This window comes from Callithrix jacchus, chromosome 6, assembly GCF_049354715.1.
Source record: "Callithrix jacchus isolate 240 chromosome 6, calJac240_pri, whole genome shotgun sequence".
Classification (NCBI taxonomy): Eukaryota; Metazoa; Chordata; class Mammalia; order Primates; family Cebidae; genus Callithrix; species Callithrix jacchus.
Window position 1 is genome coordinate 111,830,794 of NC_133507.1, and position 18,849 is coordinate 111,849,642.

The following is an 18,849-nucleotide window of genomic DNA, read 5'->3' on the forward strand; positions in this document are numbered from 1 at the left end:
GTTCACCCAGCCCGTGCAACATCACAGCTCCCTTACGTAGGAGGGCTCAGGGAGGCAGGCATGTATGTGAGGATGAAAACACATCCCAGTCCACCACACCCTTCACAAGAGCCCTTGCCAAGGCTCCTGTCCTTTCATGTCATATCTGCAGGTGGTGCTCCCTGATGAGTGCCTCTAAATTCTGCAGCCGCCACGCTGCCTCTGTGCCTGCTCCAGCTCTGCCTCACTACCAACTCCGGTTCTGCAGGTCCCCAACCATCTGTGCTTTTAGTCTCAGCTCCTCCACCAACCTTCAGGCCATCCACACTGGTCACCAACATGCCCATCCGATTCCCAGTGCTCTCTTCCCCTGACCAGGGCTGTGCCCCTCCCAATATGTCCATCCCCTACATTCTTGCTACCCAAATGCCAACCAGTTTTCTCCTTTCTAGGCTCTCCTCATGCCCTGCTTCCTCCAGGAAGCTTTCTCTGATTACCAGCTCAGTCTGAATTCTCTTTTCTCTCAGCACTTGCAGTGTTTGGGTCTCTCCGCCCACGTTTATGTCATTAGGTGCGACAGAATAAACCCTCCACGTATGCCCAGACTGCGGACTAGTCTCCTGCTTACACTTACAGAGATTTGCCTGTGAGGAACAGTGAAGTGATGAGAACACAGGCTTCATAACTCTGTGTCTTGGGTAACATCTTACTCAACATCTGAGTCTCAACTTAGTCATCAAGAAAAATAGAAATAACATGAACTTCTGGGGATGCTATGGAGATTCAATGAGAAAACATATCAAATAAGTAGCACAGTTTCTAGAATCTAATAAGCAATCACCATTATAAGGGGTTTCTTCCCTTCGTCACAATCCCAAGCATATTCACTAGACTGCACCGATTCCTTAGACAAGTCCTAAGATATTCTAGTATCTACAAAACTGCCTCCCTTTATAGGAAGTCTAACTGAGAAATGTCAGCGGCGACATGAGTGCTGCCACCACCATGGCCCTCCATGAGAGGCACTTTTCTCTGCCGTGTCTAAATCCAGCCTCAGAATCTCACCTAACACATTCTTCAGTGTAGACACTACTGACCAGTAAGAGTTGGCATAAGAGAACAAAAGCGTTTGTCCTCTGTGAGTCACGCTTTTATCTGAAACTCAGTTGCTGCGGGCCTGGTGCAGGCCAATCTGTGTGCCAGACCATGAACTATGGTGGATCCTGTCCACAGGTGCTCAGGTGTGGAAACAATCCAGAAGCTCCAAGTGCAGGACGGGCACCCAGGGTCTCAGCCAGGCAGAGGAGGCTCTGAGACCTAAGGAATGAGCAGGAGTTGCTGTGTGTCTCTGTGCCTTCCCCAAGTCCTTGATCCCGCCTGCGTCCAGCCCTCAACCAGTGATGGACAGGACCTGGTGGAAAGTGCCTGCCCTTTCGGCGAACAATCCCTGGACGTGGTCCCATTGCCCACAATGGTGACCTCAAAGTCCTACCTTATATTGGTGTTGCTTCCTTTCCTGTCACCCTCTGCCCCATTCCCTGTCTCCTGCTTCCTTTTGGGTCACCTCCCAAATAAAATCCTTGCACCCAAGTGGGCACAGCAGGGCCGGGCTGGTGTGGGATTGTCATGTGCCTCCATGTGTGGGGGTCTAAAGGGAGGGATAAGAATGAGTGGTCTGTGGGGTGGCCCTCCCAGAACAAGGGGATCCTGGGTGAGGGGAGGTGAGTGTGGGCGCCTCTGTGCCAACAAAGGGGTTCTGCAGACCCTCCAGGGCAGAGTGTTGGACTGAGTCACAAACATGACAGGGGCTGCGTGAACCTCCTTCGGCACAGAGGTGGGACTGGACAAGAGGGTCCCGCGCTAGCAGCCTTAAGGAACAGACCGAAGGTGGGAGACAGAGGGAGGGGTACAAGGAGAGCAGGCCCCAGGGGCAACCACAGCAGCTGCTTGGTCCTGGGACCTCTGACCCCCCTATCTAGGAGGGCTCCAGAGGGATAGGCCCGGGAGGAGAGACCCTAGAGAGGGAGGGAATTCGCTGCCAGCCTCAGCCCTGCGGACGTGCCCGCGCGGGGTTTCGTTGTGGAGGGAGAGCGTGCAGGTGCGAGTGCGGGTGCAGCTGCAGGTACGAGAAGACAGCTCTGCTCTCCACCCCCAGAGGGCGCTACCGGCGTGTTCCCAGGCCCAGCCTCCCCTGCAGAGGATCCTTCTGGGCCGTGGCTCTCAGGATGCCCCGAGCTGCAGGGGGCTTGGCAGGTACTTCTGAAGGGGCCACAGCCAGAGGGCCTGGAGACTGCCACGGTCCACCTGCACAAAGCGACGCCCCGGTTTCTTCACGCGTGGGCTGCAGCCTCTTCTCCAACGCGGCCCCGAGCGAGTCTCGGGGGCCCCCATGCGGGCATCCAGCAGGGCTCCCTGCCCAGAAGAGGGCCCGCACCCATCCTCCTCAGTCGCCCTCATCTGAGCTCAGGGTCAGCCTTCTCCCCTCCGCAGCGCTGTGGGAATTCCATCTGGGCCGCCTCTGCCCCTGCACCTTGTAGCTTGCAATGGATGAGTCTTTCTCGCGCCCAGCCCTTTTGTGGAAGCACATCCGACCCCTGCGGGATGGCAGTTCCCAGGGTGACTCAGCTCTACAGCTTCCTTGAGGCAGATTTAATCCCCCCAAAAACCCATGATAAACAAAATATCCAAATCCTAAGTAAAGACAGAAGTGATATTACAAATTTTTCCTTTTCCCTCAGGTTGCAATATCACTGGCACTGATCCTGTTCTTATTTAGATTTTTGATGTTTTGCTCACCGTGGAAATTTCACATTAACTGCTTTTTTAATACTGCATTAAAATATTGACGACTGAGTATTTTTGGTGCCTTTAAAATTTTTGCCCCCAGGAGAGTGCTTCACTCACCTCACTCTATCCTGCCTGGTCCCAGACCCACAGTAGTGGAGGGTTCACCCTCAGATGGAGGGTGGATCCCACCAAGCCTTTCCAAGCCGTTTCCTCCTGTCCCACTGCAACACGCATGACAAAGGGACCCGCACCTGAGGTTTTAAGATGGCCTTGGGAGAGAAGATGAGACCAGGGACAGAGACAAAGAAAAAGAGACCAAGGAAAACTGAGGGTCAAAGACAGAAAGAAGTGGAAAAGACAAAGAACTCTTTTAGAATTCGTCTATCAGGTTTTCTGGTTTTTACTGGAAACTTCTTACCCCACCCCATCCCACCCCCCTCAGAAAAGATTAAAGAGAACAGAATGGACCAGGGTCCAAGCTGGTGACTGGGAGTTTATGCAGTGTCTTCCATCGCTGATGCAGCCTTTGTCCCTGCTTTAAAGGTTTTCCTTCAAAGAATGAATATTTCTAATCTGCCAGACAGTGGCAAGGTTATAGAACCAAACTGGGGGTCACTCTTCCTGCACAGGAAACCAGATACTCATGCCAAGCTTTCTGCCGTGGTAGAAAGAGGGTGACTGCAGAGCACTAAGCGAGAAGGCCCAAGCAGCTAATGGCTCAAGATGTGGACCCTGGATGGCTCACAGGTCAGGCTTTTAAAGGAAGGGTAATTTTCAGGAAAACAGAAGCTACAGGCAAAATCCTAAATCAATACACAGAGGTTATACACTGATGTAACTTAAAAGGACAGGACATCTTGAATGGGGGCTCACAGATCATGGGTAGATTCAAAGATCTGATTTGCAATTGGTTAAGGAAGAGAGAAGCTTTCTTTAAAAATTAGGGGGTCAGTAGCAATCTCATTACTGGGTATATACCCAAAGGATTATAAATCATTCTACTATAAAGGCACATTCACATGTATGTCTATTGCAGCACTATTTACAATAGCAAAGACTTGGAACCAACCCAAATGCCCAACAATGATAGACTGGATAAAGAAAATGTGGCACATATACACCATGGAATACTATGCAACCATAAAAAAGAATGAGTTCATGTCCTTTGCAGGGACATGGATGAAGCTGGAAACCAACATTCTCAGCAAACGAACACAGAAACAGAAAACCAAACACTGCGTGTTCTCACTCATAAGTGGGAGTTCAACGATGAGAACACATGGACATGGGGAGGGGAGCATCACACACCAGGGCCTGTCAGGAGGTGGGCAGTAAGGGGAGGGAGAGCATTAGGACAAATACCTAATGCATGCGGGGCTTAAAACTTAGATGACCAGTTGACAGGTGCAGCAAACCACCATGGCACGTGTATACCTGTGTAAGGAACCTGCACGTTCTGCTCATGTATCCCAGAACTTAAAATAAATTTTTTTTTTAATTAGGGGTGAATAGAAAAATCTTAACTTGCTAGGGAACATGACTTTCTGGAAGCCCTTCAGGAAGAAACTTAGAACAAAAGACAATAGATGAACTTTAGTTTTTCTCCCTCATCTGGGGTCTCTATGCCAGCTGGTCCATTCACTGGGGATCCTCAGGGGGGTCCAAGCCTCTGAAAGGCAATTCGGGGACATATGTTAAGACATTATCTTTAGTTTCTTTAGGGAAAACAAACATCTCTGGAGCTTTAACTCCCTTGGTTATTATTCTTAAGCTACTATTCTTGTTTAACAAGTTACTTAATTACCTCTGGGGCTATCTAGATGCCTGTAATTTCTCTTACAGGGATTTTGAGATTTTCCTTATTTCCATGCTTGTGGGTTTGCAGGCCCTTGAAAGGAAGAGGGGGTTGTTCCATCTCAGCAGGACTAAAGTGTGTAATTTAGTAGCTTCTAGAAACCAATCCACTGTTTATCTTGGATTATCTGAGGAGCTGAAATAATCTCCATGAGGACCAAAAGTACTATTCCCTTACAACACACTTGACATCGCCCTCAGGATAAATGGCAACCCTGCTCACTTCCACCCAGGTGATGACCTGCAAGCAAAGTAGTCCAAGGTGTGGGGACGGTCCTCCCTACGGAGGGTGACTTTTGGTGTGATTATGAAGAGCATACCCTGACCCTCTCAAAACTGGCCCAGTTTGGACAGTAACCTGAGCGGTCACCATATGTGATAGCTGAATGAGTTATCTGAACCCCAATCCCTTGGGAGAAGGCAGAGCAGGTAAGATTGTGTCTATTTTATAGATGAAGAAACTGAAAGGAAAGTTCCAAACCCGCCCAAGTTTGTAGAACTACTAGATGGAGGAGCAAGGATTTCAAGATTGATCCACCATGCCATGCAACTGCTATCCAGGTTCAAGCAACAACAGAAAGCCAGCAGGCTTCAAAGATTTCACACTCTCACCCGGGACAACCCACATATCCACCCTAATCCACCAACCACACACACAGGCAGGAGTTTCACAAACCAGAAAAGCGAGCTGACTGGCAGCTAAAGGAGCCGGCTCAGGTTGTCAAAACCCAATGATCCCATTAATGGTGTCCCTCTGCTTTTCAGGTGGTAGATCTGTGATGAGAAACCAGGACAAACTTTCTCTTCAGACTGGTGGCTAGATAATCCCCTTTCTGGCCAAGCCCATTTTTCACGGTTGAACTAGAGTCAGAGCAGAGAAAGAGACAAGATAAGGCAGGAGAAATGGGCAAGGATCAGATCAGGTAAGGTTTTCACCCTGTGAAGGAGCCCAACAGCAAACAGCTGTTGGAGAAATGTTAAGTAGAGGGATGATAGATGAAGAGCCAAGTATTTAAAAGATAGCGGAGTGGGGGGTGGGGGGGGAATGAAATGAGAATGGGTGCAGTCTGGCAGTAGAGGAGAAACTGACCAGATGTAGCCAGAATTGGCTCTGGGAGGGAAGAGAAGGAGGAAGGGGATCACAATGCCGTGGGCTTCTGCCTGGAAAATGATGCCTTTCATTTAAGGAGGGGCAAGTGTGGCGGGCATCTCAAGCTTTGCATCTTGGATGGTGGGCCAGATTGGAGGTGGCCTTTGCAAAATCCATGTTAGTCACTTTGTAAGCAGCGGCATACTGAGATTTAATGCACAGAGGAGGAGCTGGGCTGGAGAGGAAGAGAAACGGGGAGTCATCTGCATAAACATGGTCACTGCATTTTAAAACAGCTTCTAGGTGCAGGTTCATTCTAGGTGCAGGCTATGGCCTTCAGCAGCGGTTGAGAGCACTGAGAAGGATAAAGCCGCGCTCATTTCTTTGCACAAAATACACCTCCAGGGAATTGCAATATTGCTTAGAAGTTAAAGGATTTATGCAACAAAACAATATCTTCCAGTACTCCATTCTCTTCTCTATGCTCAGACCAATTGGCTTCTCACAGCTGTACTGCCCTCTACCTCCCCCACCACCCCGGCTGTCCAGACCCCTCAACCCCTACTTAATCTCCTCTTGGAAATTTCTCCAGTGGCTTTTGTTTTCAAAGGGCCTGCACAGTGAACCGGAGAGCCAATGGAAGCTCTGGAGGCGTGGCACACCCAGCATCTCTGCAATGGAGACACCTCCATCAACGGCTACTCAGGACCCAGCCTGAGGCTGCTGTGGGGCTGACAACACCAGCTCACTTAATCCTCACTACCTCCTGTGAGACCAGGGTTATATTATCCCCTCTGGGAGACAGGAAGTCCAGGAGCCCTGCTCAGTGACACAGTAGAACTCAGCATCTGTGATGGGAGATGGCAAGAGTGAGTCACCAGGGAAATGGGCCAGCACTGCCAATCTGCAGGGAAATAAGAAATGCCCAAATTTAGATCTTCGGCCTTGGCTCTGCTTTCGAAAGGAATGTTTTTACTCTCATTTAAAAAGGAATCTCTTAGAATTCTTTGTTGTAAAGTTTGTAAGCACTTTACCCAGGAATACAGGCTCCGTGTTATCCAAAGATACTGGCACCAAAAAGGTAGTCCACTAAAGGTAAATCTGCTTAAAGCAGGAACTGTAATCCATACGCAACTGTGGGGAGAAAAGCTTATATTTAGACTTTATTTTGAAAAATAAAAAATTATGAAAACATTTCATCTTTTGTTCAGTAAAACCCAGTTTGTAATTACAATGATCATTAACTTCTGTTTGGAGTTTTTCCTTTTTATTATAAAAATCTTCAAGCAGAACAGAAAAGAGAATGAACCTAGATTTCATAGTTGCTAACATTTTTCTCCATTTGCTTTTTTTGACTAAAGTATTTTAAGGTAAATTACAGGTATTGTGACTTTTCAATGTGAATTGTTACAAAAAAATGACATTTACCTACGTAAATGCAGTGCCATTATCACACGTAAGAGAATGAGCAAAAAATTTCCCTAATATCATCTAATACCCAAATCACATTTAAATTTCCTCCAGCTAGTCTACAGAACCACACAGTTGGTTTGTTCAAACATAGATCCAATCAAGAACCACTTGTTGCATGGAGTTGCTATGACTTCTAGGCCTTTTTTTTTTTTTTTAGAAGGAGTCTCGCTCTTGTTGTCCAGGCTGGAGTGCCGTGGTGTGATCTCAGCTCACTGTAACCTCCACCTCCCAGGTTCAAGCGATTCTCCAGCCCCAGTTTCCTGAGTAGCTGGGATTAAAGGCCCCCACCACCACGCATGGCTAATTAGTAGAGATGGAGTTTCACCATGTTGGCCAGGCTGGTCTTGAACTCGTGACCTCAGGTGATCCGACCCCCTCGGCCTCCCAAAGTGCTGGGATTACAGGCATGAGTCACCATGCCCGGCCTAGGCCTTTTTAATGTAGATAATCCACTTTCTGACATGGTAGACGCTTTCCACATGCCACTGTCTAAAGTCATTGATAATCAACAAATAATAAATAAATAGCATTTAAAATGCAGCTTCTCAGACTCGTAGCCACACTTCCAGGGCTTACTGGTAGCACTTTTGATAGAGTATTTCTGTCACCACAGAAAATTCTGCTGGACAGTGCTGATCTGGAACATTCTCCCGGCCCTAACTACCTTCTACAATATTGACCTGGTGAAGACATCAGGCTAGTTTTTATGTAGAATGACCCAAACCTTCTGGACTTGTCTGATTCTTTCTTCACACTGCCATTTAATTTGTTTCTCTACTCTCTGTATTTCCTTTGAACTCCAAGTTAGAGCTCATGAGTTGATAAAATTTAACTCTTAGAATGAGCAGGGAAAGAGTATGTGCAGACAGTATTGAGTGTGACCACGTGTTCCTGGCTTCATGTGCAATTTGTCTGATACAATCATACTCTATCCCTGGCCTCATGGATTTGATATGCAAATTGTTCCTTTTTTTTTAAGATGGAGTCTTGTGGGGAGCAGTAGCCATCTTGTAACTATGTTGCTTAAGCTTTTGTTCCTCTTACCTAAACCTCCATCTTGTGGGCTTCCCTTATTGTTTAAGTTTCACATTCCTCCTAGTTAAGAGGCTAGCCTGCAGCCTCGTCTCCATGGTTACTCTCTGACCTCAGCCCTCAGAACTTCCCGCCCTTACTTGTTTATAAGCAACTGCCTTGTAGCTAATAAACGACTTGATCATATCCTTGACCTGTCTCCATTCTCTGCGTCTCCTGTCTCTCTCTTTTAATCCCCACTCCCTCCCTAGGGTCTCCGTTGCTTGTCCCGCGGGTCGGGACAGAGTCTCACTCTGTTGCCTAGGGTGGAGTACACTGGCATGATCTCAGCTCACTGCAACCTCCTCATCCCAGGTTCAAGCCACTCAGGGGCTGAGGCAGGAGAATTGCTTGTCACACCACCATACCGGGCTAATTTTTGTATTTCATGTTGGCCAGGCTGGTCTCAAACTCCTGATGTCAAGTGTTCCTCCCACCCCAGCTTCCCAAACTGCTGAGATTACAGGCATGAACCACAGCACCCAGCCCAAATTGTTCCATTATAATGTGCCTATTGCACAGAGGATTTCACCAAAGTCACAGTTAACTGCTTCAGAAAACTTTGCACCTTCTACAGGACCCATATTTGGCTCGGCAGTAAACTTGCACCATGTGAGATGATTGGCGCAAGGCTGGACAGAGAGCTGATGCCCAGGAAACAATCCCCACAGCAGTGAGGGGCTTGAGGGGGCCTGGGGTCATATGTGAAGAGCCAGCAGGGAGCATTCTCATCTGATGGCCACTGCAGTTGCCTCATGCACGCTCATCATGACTGTGGGCCTCGGAATTTTTTTAAATGCCTCATTTAAGGACTTCTGATAAACAAAAGTTACATTTTTAAAAATAAACTGTGGAAGGATTTTTTTTTATTAAAAAAAATTATTTAGATGACTCAAATGTTAAGAAAAGTCTTAAAGTTTTAAAACAGTACACAGGACCAACTGATTAAATAAACTATGCCACACATCGGAATGTGGAGCAGCTGTAATTAGGAATGAAAAGTGTCTCTATGTACTGATATGGGGAAAAATAAATAAGCAAAGGAAACAAGCAGAGTAATATTTATAATATGGTACATTTTAGGTAAGAGATGGGGAAACAGATGACAGATAGGTAGTTAGATGGTAGAGCATTAGTCAGCTGGGGCTACTGCAACAAAACACCATGCACGGGGTGGCTTAAACAACAGGAATTTATTTCTCATAGTTCAGAAGCTAAAGTCCAAGATAAAGCTGCCAGTGGATTCTGTTCCCAGATGAGGGCTCTCTCCCTGGCTTGCAGACAGCAGCCTTCTCACTGCGCCCTCACATGTTGAAGAGGGAGAGCAAGCAGGCTTTCTTGTATCTCTTCTTAGAAGGACACTAATCCCAGCATGAGGGTCCCACCCTCATGACCTCATCTAACCCCAATCACCTCCCTAAGGCCCCACGTCCTAATACCATCACACTGGGGCTTAGCACTTCAACATATGAATTTTGGGGAAACACAATTCAGTTCACAGTGAATAGATAGATATTAATTGCTAGTATCAAAAGAAACTGACAGATAAACCCAAAATCAAACTGCTTTAATGGTTATCTATTGGAAGGAAAAATAAACAGGGTGAACAAGAAGTTATAGAAGCAGGATTTCTGTGGCTAAAACTGGATAAATAGAGAGTTTGGGGGGATTATAAATGTTTTATGTGATTTTTAAAAATTAAGTCACCAAAGAAAAACAAATGCTCCCTTAAAATTTGAAAGTAAACTGAAATGAATGAGCCTTCCTGCATATCAAGTGTGTGGCGTAACCACATAAAGAAAGCAATTACGTAAAGTGGCTTTAAAACACAGCATTTTGACTATACATCCCAAGTGAGAGATCTGCCATGGACAATAAAAAAAGGAAAGAAATCATAAACTGCATTCAGTAGTCATATGTTAGTATTGACACTTTTATTAATTTACTATGTTTCCATCATTAGAAACCATAATTTTCAGCATAAAAATGACAGCATAAAATCAAGGAAGTAGGCCGGGCGCGGTGGCTCAAGCCTGTAGGGCGCGGTGGCTCAAGCCTGTAATCCCAGCACTTTGGGAGGCCGAGGCGGGTGGATCACGAGGTCAACAGATCCAAGACCATCCTGGTCAACATGGTGAAACCCCGTCTCTACTAAAAATTACAAAAAATTAGCTGGGCACGGTGGCACGTGCCTGTAATCCCAGCTACTCAGGAGGCTGAGGCAGGAGAATTGCCTGAACCCAGGGGGCGGAGGTTGCGGTGAGCCGAGATTGCGCCATTGCACTCCAGCCTGGGTAACAAGAGCGAAACTCCGTCTCAAAAAAAAAAAAAAAAAAAAAAAAAAAATCAAGGAAGTTTAAGTAAAAATCCTGTAATCTTAAAACTGAATTGGAAATTGCACTATGAACTCACACTGTGTTTTACTCTTTAAAAAATACGTATTTTCTAGTTCTGTTCACTGAAAAAAAACCAGAAGCAATGAAAATCCAGTAACAATGAGCACACTTCCATAGCTGAACTCTCTAGATAACATTTACCAATGAATTTGGCTGATTCTAAGTCTACGGCAAAAAAAAATTTACAACATGAGACTGGATACAAGTCACTTATTGTACCAGAAAGTGAGGAAGAAATCAAAGATGGATGACGTGCCGTTAAAGCGATACAGGACGGCACGGGGCTTGCCTGCAGCAGCTGGTCAACAATGAAGGGATTAATCAATGATTCCAAGACTCCTGGGGAGGAGGAGTGGGAACCGCAGGGTGGGCCTGGATGGGCACAGCATGGAGGGTGGGATTTAAATCCCAATGTTTGTAGGCAGTGCCTCCTGTGCGCGGACATGAGGATGACAGAACCTAGTTATCCCCACCATCCCACGCTCTACCAGGAGGCGGCGGCAGGAGCGCAGTCTACAGCAAGGGACAGCAGTGGGAGCTGGAGACAGGCTTTGAGAAGAGCAGGTAACAGCCCCCGAGGAGCCGGGCCCATTTCAGACTCAACTTGCAGGAGCATTAAGAGCAGGTGTGGTTCAAGAACCGGGGCCGCTTGCTCTGCAGTAGCAACGGCAGTAACCACAGCGATGACCAGGGCAGCCAAGCCAGCAGCCCGGCCCCCGGGATGCCCTTGGAACATGGTCCAAGTCGCTGCCTTTGCAGGTCCTGTACTTCCGCAGGGTCCAGGGTTGTGCAGCCCCTCTCCAATCAGAAGGGAATCTTCCCAGCAACAGAACCCACGCTTCCAATTCCGACCAGACCTGCATAGGGAGAGAGTTCCCGCACAGGGCGGCCAGCAGGGCTCCCCAGCTGCCCCAGGGCCTCGACCCCCAGGGCTCCTCCACCCCAAGACCCTTTCGGGGACCCTGCCTCTACTCCACGACATCTGGGAGGCACGCAGGGTCTGGCCTTTTGCTTGGGAAGGGCTCCCCCAGCAGGACTTTCACTGAATCTAGAGGAAGTCGCCCTGCAGATGTCCCGCGGAAGCCGGAGGGGACCCAGGTGCGCCCCACGGAAGCCGGAGGGGGCCCAGGTGCGCCCCACCGGCGAGCTGCGGCCGCGGGTGCCCGAAGCGGTGTGAGAGCCATCTTCACCGCAGTGACTCCTCCTAGACTCCTACGCACTCCATTTTCCGTCCACCCTGCCGGTGGGGGGCGTTCGCCTGTTCTTACTGGGCAGCCACCGCTAGTGGAGCCTCTACGAACGTCCCCGCCTCACCACTCGGATCCTGCGTGCGCATCCTTGTTGGTGCTCAAGACTAGGCGTGCATTGCTGCTGGGGGCGCGCGAAGGTTTAGCGTGGGTGGATGCTGCCCGGAGCTCGAGTGGGTTTTAGAGATCTTGAGTGGCTCACTCTCCAATCAGCGCGTTCTGGAGAGCGGGTGGTCAGCGTTCTTGCTCATTTTAGGATTGCTAGACGTCTTTAACCCTTGCTGATCGGCTTCCTTTGGCTTTATGCTCATTTTCCTGAAGATAGCACTAACAGGGTATTGGAAATCCTTATGCAAAGTAACTGTTCACTGTTTTGTCCATTTTCTTGATTTATTTTAACTGATTCTTCTACTCTCTTGAAAATTAATGTGAGTTGCAATTTTCATATCTATGTTGTTTTATCATTAGTACCATTGATGAATTCCTTGATTTCTTGAATTTTGTGTTGCCTATTTCAGTATGTCTTAAATTATCTGTGAAGGTGGACCAATTTTGGTTTGTCTGTTTTATTTCAATCAGTGGCACACGGAAATGTTCAAACATTAAATTGTTGAAAAATTTTAATGACATTCACAATTTAAGACAACCTTCTACCCCCCACCCCTATTTTTTTAAGGCAAAGTCACTCTATCACCCAGGCTGGGGAGCAGTGGCATAATCTCAGCTCACTGTAACTTCCACCTCCTGGGTTCAAGTGATTCTCTCCTGACTCAGCCTCCTAAGTAGCTGAGACTACAGGTGCAGCACCACCATGCCCAGCTAATTTTTGTAGTTTTAGTAGAAAAAGGATTTCACCTTATTGGCCAGGCTGGTCTCGAACTCTTGACCTCAAGTCTGCCTAGATTTCTCAAAGTGCTGGATTACAGGCATGAGCCACTGTCCCCAGCCTAAGCCCTAATTTTTTGATTTTTTTTTTTTAGATTAAGCAGGCATAAAATACATTGAGGCAGGCAGGCAAATACACTGTCAAATTGACATGAAAGTTTCTAAAACCTGATTTTTCAATGTGGTTACTTGCCCAGTCACAAACTGAAAACAGTGTGCAGATGGCACTGATCTCAGGTCTCTTGATACTAAAAGTAGTTTATTTTATTTTCCCCCTCTAGGGTTAATAACACTTTTTTTCTTTCTTGTTTAAGAAATATTTCACTATCAGAAGGTCTTGAAGATATTCTGTTTATTTCTCTGAAACCTTTAGCTTTACCTTTCATATTAAGGTCTTTAACACTTCCAGAATAGATCGAGTATGACATGAGTTGAGATTCCAGTTTTTTTTCTCATGGGTTTCTGTCAATTTATTGAGAAGCTTGTAATTTACACACTCACAAACCAAAGGTCTATTAATGTATGGGTCTGTATCAAAAGTTGATATTTTGAGTCAATCGTCTATATGCCTATGCTCCAAAGCATGCTACTTAATTACCGTAGCTTTAAAATAGGTCATGATGTGTGGTGATTCCATTCTCCCACCTTACTCTTTTAAAATGTGGTTTGGTACGGCCCTTTGCATTTCCATATACATTCTGAATTCTTTTATCAAGTAGACTGTTGAAATTTTAATGAAATTGCATTAACTCTATAAATGTGTTTGAGAAAAGTGTCATGTTAACACTACTGAGTCTTCCAATTCATAAACGTGGTTTATCTCTGCATTTATTTAGTCTTTTGAATGTGTCTCCATAAAATGCTATAATCTCTCACTCACTCTCTTGCTCTCTCTCTCTATATATATATATACACACACACCACAAACACACACACACACACACACACACACACGAGTCAATTTGAAAGGGCTCCCACTGCCCTAAGATGGGATCATTTGAGCACCAAAAAGTCAAGTGACTGAAATGGAATAAAGCATAATGAATACAGAAAACTCTGCGAGTTATAATAACATTTCTAAAACTCTGGTCATCGCTGGAATTGGTTAGGACATTAACACATTACTCTAAAAATTGATAAAAGGACAAAAATCAAGCGTTCATTCCGTCATCCTCTTCCAAATTATATTTGAAAATTACTATGGTAAATTTTTTTTAAGAGGCAGGGTCCCATTATGTTGCCCAGGCTGGCTCAGGACTCCTGGGCTCAAAGGATCTGCCTCAACCTCCCAAGTAGCTAGGACTACAGGCACCCACCACCACATCCAGCAATTAGGTAAGTTTGATGAAGAAGTTTGCAATGGAGCAGGGACAGGTGAACCCCCACTTGAACTTCCTGATCAATTTATCATCACTAAAAGTAGAACAAATATGATGAGCCTCACTGACGGGACCCATCAGAAAGTCACAGAGCCACTTATCAAGTGTTCTTGCCTCAAAAAGTGAACTTGAATCTAATCAAGCCTCTGGATCTAATCACCAATTTATAGGAAATATGGAAGACAGCAGAATCAGTATTAAAAGCCCTCTATGCTGCCATTAGCAAAATCCAGGATATGGGCCATTCTACAGATCTGGTAAGCCAGTTTGTTCAGTGAACCAGTGGCATTTACAAATAATAAATAAAAAGAACAAAGGATTTTAAGATATACCCAAACAATGTATGGGTCTTGTTTGAATCTTGAGTGAGACACATCAACTCTGAAAGACCTTTCTGAGAATTTGAGCCTTAATTTTGTACTAGATGATATTAAGAAATTGTAACTTAATTTTGATAGGTGTGATAAGACGGTTGGTCGTGTTTTTAAAATGCTCTAGTTAGAGATGCATACTGTGGTATTTACAAGCAAAATGGCATACTGTCTTGGATTTACTTGAAAATACTCTAGTTTTTAAAGAAAATAATGTAAAAGAAGGGGTACCTCAAGTAAAGATGACAAACTTTTGATAATTATTGAAATTGGTGAATATATACATGAGGTTCTTCATTTTGTTATCCTCTTTTGTGTATGTTTTAAATGTCCCATATTAAAGTATTTAATTGTTTTTACATTTCAAAAATCTATAATTTCTTTTTTTTATTTTAAGTTCTTGTGCCTAACGTTCAGGTTTGTTACATAGGTATACATGTGCCATGGTGGTTTGCTGCAACTATCAGCCGATTATCGAGGTTTTAAGCCTGCATGCATTAGATATTTGTCCTAATGTTCTCCCTCCCCTTGCCCCCAACCTCCCATAGGCCCCAGTGTATGAGGTTCCCCTACCTGTGTCCTTGTGTTCTCATTGTTCAACTCCCACTTATGGGTGAGATCATGCAGTGTTTGATTTTCTATTCCTGTGTTAGTTGCTGAGAATGATGGTTTCCAGCTTTATCCATGTCCCAGCAAAGGACATAAACTCGTCCTTTTTATGGCTGCCTAGTATGCCATGGTGTATATGTGCCGCGTTTTCTTTATCCAGTCTATCATTAATGGGCATTTGGGTTGGTTCCAAGTCTTTGCTATTTAAATAGTGTTGCAATAAACATATGTGTGCATGTGTCTTTATAGAATGAAAATCTATAATTTCAAAAGGCAAATAAACTATGATAAATATTTGTAATTTATGTGATAATCAGCAGTTAATATACATTCTAGATATGGAGTTCTTATAAAAATGTTAAGATACAAGTGAACACTGTAAGAGAAAGACGTGTTAAGAACCTGAAAAGATAATTTACCAAATTACAAATCACTAATAAACCTTCAAAAATTAAAGAGAGTCACTAATTATTAAAGGAATCAAATTAAAGGAGTGACAAAATATTATTTTTAGATCATTGCAGTGTAATGAGAAATAAGCAGTCACACATTGCTGGCTGGCTTGCTCACTTTCTGTAAGCATTCTGGTGGATAATTTGGCAATGCGTCTCAAAAACCTTTAAAAAGACGTACTCTGGGCTCCTTGGAGAAATGACTGTATCTAGAACTGCAGCAAGAAAAACGTTTCCTGGAGCATCTTATAGTGCCAGAAAGAGAGTACATATATATATATATATATATATATATATATATATATATATATATATTTACACACACACACATACACCCCCCATGTAATATGTGATATGATGGGGGCCAGGTAAGGGACAAAAGAGTCTATTGAAAAGAGCTCCCGTGGTGAAAGCCAGAACAATTTAAGCAAGGGAAGAGCATTGAATTATAACCCAGAGTATAAGATCAATAACCCTGGGTTCATTCTGATATAAATGAAGAGTTGAATACATAAATAAATGAGTGATAACAGAGAAACATCAAGCAGACACATTCCAAAAAGTTCGTATAATACCTCTCCCTCAAGAAGATGGAACGTAAGTTCCCACCCCATAAGTGTAGGCATGCGTAGTGACTTCCTTCCAGGGAGCAACGTGTGAAAGGGGTAGAGAGGGAAAAACTAAATACTACCTCAACCCGGTGACCAAGGTCAAGAGCAACAGTAAAAAGCCACGTAGACACTGCACCCTTGATAGGAGGGATGAGAAAGTCACTTTGCCTCTGTGATCTTCAATCCCAAAACACAAAAACCCAATCTAACTGTGAGAAAAAACACCAAAAAAATCCCATTTAAGGAACATTCTATAAAATTACCTGACCCTTCAACACTCTCAAGGTCATCAAAAGCCAGGAAAGTCTGAGAAACTATCACAGCCCAGAAAAAAAGCCTAAGGAGACGTGATGACTCAGCGTAGTGTGGGATCCTGGATGGGGTCCTGGGACAGAAAAGGGCATTAGGGAAAAACTAAAAAAATCTGAATAAAGTGTGGATTCCGGTTAATGATAATGTATCAGGGCCCAGCACAGTGGCTCTCTCCTATAACCCCAGCACTTTGGGAAGCCAAGGCAGGTGGATTGCTTGAGCCCAGGAGTTCGAGACCAGCCTGGGCAATATGATAAACCCCCATGTCTATAAATATAGACAAATTAGCCAGGCAGGGTGACACAGGCCTGTAATCCCAACTACTCAGGAGGCTGAGGTGGGAGAATACTTGAGCCAAGGAGGCAGAGATTGCAGTGAGCAGAGATCACACCACTGCCCTCCAGCCTGGGCAACATTATGAGACCTGGTATCAAATAAATACACAAATAACTATCGGTGTAGGCTCATTAATTGCAACAAATGAATCCTACTGATGTAAGATGTAAATACTAGAAGAAACTGGCTGCAGGTTATATGGGACTGCTCCCATACCATCTTCTTAATTTTCCCACAGATCTAAAAGTGTTCTAAAATAAAATGGTTATGTTTTTTAAATGTATGCCCTTGTTCCAGCTATTCCATTTTGGAAAATTTATTCTGAGAAATAAAAAAGACGTAAACAGAGAATAAGTTACAGATGAGATGTTTGTAATAGTTAAAACTGGAAACAGCAGAAGAGTGGACAACGAGAGAAGAGAGATCCACAGGGCACATAGAAGGCGATCAGCCTGAAGAGAGTGGTTTCAGGAATGCACGTGACTGATACACCACACTTAATTTTAATTGCAAAACAGCGGGTAAATGTTAATCCATATTTTAAAATATATAGCAAAATATAGTCAATAGACTTCAAAGAACATATAGGAGGTATTAACTGAGGCTGTCTTCACTTGGCGCATTTTCTGGTTTTCCTGGAAGCAGCAAGCTGAAATTCACACAAAGGAAACAGACTAGCCGACTTGAGCAAACGTCCTCACAATTCACATCAATTTTTATTGGTCAGTGCTAGAGCTTGATTGTCACTGCCTGTGCAGTTTTGTTTGTTGAGAACTTTTAAAATCACTTCTACAATAAGAAAAAAAGCATATTCGTTTTTTAAAATTATTATAGTATTCAATTCTGTGCCAACTCCCCCAACACATTCAAGGCAACTTAAAAAAACTAGGGAAATAGAAAAACCAAGTGTACGTTCCTGCAGGACACTGCAAGCCTGTGCCCTCAGGTGATGTCCCTCTCTGACCCCACTCTCACCAACACTTTTATTCTCTTTCCCCAGAAAGAAAGAGGTCAACTCAGAGGAGCCAGGGATTCAACCCACTCTGGACAACACCCCAGAGAGACAGCACCTGCCTGTCTGAAAAAAAATAGCTAAGCAGCTGCCACCCTAGTCACTGGCCTCTGCTTGGTGACCAATGCGCTTCTAACATCCTTGTCTTGGGAAAAAGACTTTGTAATGGAGAAAAAAAGATGGCAGAGATCCTCTCCATGGCATTTCGGCTGTTATCTAGTGGACCTTCCAGGAATTGTCTGATTCTATGGGAGTGAGCAACTCTGTTTAGTTGGGCCATTTGGCAGCGCTGTAGGGACAGAAGCTAACTTGTGGAGGGCTGAAGGTGATGCAGGAATTTTCTGTCGATGGTAACGCAAAAGGTGTTCACAACAACTCAGATGAGTTTTATCCAACGGAAAAGATAAATATTTGAACAGGCTCTCTTGTTAACTACTAGTTAAATAAAGTCTTTGACATGCATCCATTCTATATTTATAGGGGGGTCACGATTCTACCTTTTTGGAAATGACCCTCCAGCAGTTTGAGAGGTCCCATGAGATACACAGTGGATTGACCAGCCAGAGCCGGATGAGCTGCACAGGGCACTTCTGATGCCGTCAGCTCTGTCCGCCCTCATCTCCCAGGCTGACTTCCAAGCAGCCACAGAACTGTAATTTTACTCACTCTCTGTTTCTCTAGTTTTATTGTCTAATCTTTACTGGATTTGTGTTTGTGGTTTTATTTCTGGTTTATTCCTGACTATAAGTTATTCCCTATTCTCGACAACAGTGATTGAGAGTTTGGTGTGTGGTCTGACCATTTAGTCATCTCTGTAGACAGATGACATAGATCTGGTTCATTCTGAGTGACGGACAACAGAAAATCCAGTTTTCTGGTCCTTTCTTGTTTGTTAGTTTTGAGCTCCAGTCAGTTAGAACACTAGTGCCCACTGCAGAGCATACTCTTTGAGACTTGGAATTGGTAAGAGGGTGTGTTGCTTACT

The 18,849-nt window shown here is 44.7% G+C and overlaps 1 long non-coding RNA gene across 1 annotated transcript; it reads left to right on the forward strand.

Moving 5' to 3' along the window:
* The first annotated feature begins 11,139 nt into the window (after nt 1–11,139).
* LOC144576686 (uncharacterized) lies at nt 11,140–15,597 on the forward strand. The gene is made up of 2 exons (XR_013519011.1): nt 11,140–11,748; nt 11,780–15,597. It is a non-coding gene; the product is annotated as an uncharacterized LOC144576686 (long non-coding RNA).
* The last annotated feature ends 3,252 nt before the right edge of the window (nt 15,598–18,849 follow it).